We start from the raw sequence: 663 nt of genomic DNA on the forward strand, positions 1-663 counted from the left end.
ATCAAGTCATTTGTCCAATTCACTGAAAAGAAATCACTGATCATTGATTTGCCAAATTTTGGTTAAATAGCCAACAAATGCTCATGGTGTGCAAAATGTGTACAGTTGCAGTAACAAACAATGCATGGCCTCTAGATTCCTCTTATAGAACAAACCTTGAGATGGCAATCAAATCATCAGAGGAAGTGCAAGAGAGAGTCTTCGAGCTGTCAGTTCTTATCTGTCTCAGACAGGAACACTCTGTGCGACAGGTGTTGCCCAGCACTCACGCAACCAGAGCCCTACACCATCCTGCTGTTTGACTGACTGCCAGAACCAGCCAACACCAGCAGCACGAGGGGCGGGGCCACAGCAACCATCACCCCGTCACAGCGGGAGCAGCCAGCCATGTTAATGCATTTGTGCAGGAGAGAGAATACAGGACATGCCTCCACACTACAGGAACCATCATTCATGGCCTGCACATGAAACAAATCAGCTTCTCATACTTCACCTTCTGAAAACATCAACATGATACTGGATGTTATTTTTATTTGTTGAACATATTATATATTAATATTACTTAGCAAGCATCCCCGTTGGTTATACTTTATTACTTTGAACAAACCCTTAAAGGGGTAATTCACCCAAAAATGAAAATTCTGTCATCATTTACTCACCCTC

Source organism: Sinocyclocheilus grahami, unplaced genomic scaffold (genome assembly GCF_001515645.1).
Source record: "Sinocyclocheilus grahami isolate Dianchi unplaced genomic scaffold, SAMN03320097.WGS_v1.1 scaffold120.1, whole genome shotgun sequence".
NCBI lineage: Eukaryota > Metazoa > Chordata > Actinopteri > Cypriniformes > Cyprinidae > Sinocyclocheilus > Sinocyclocheilus grahami.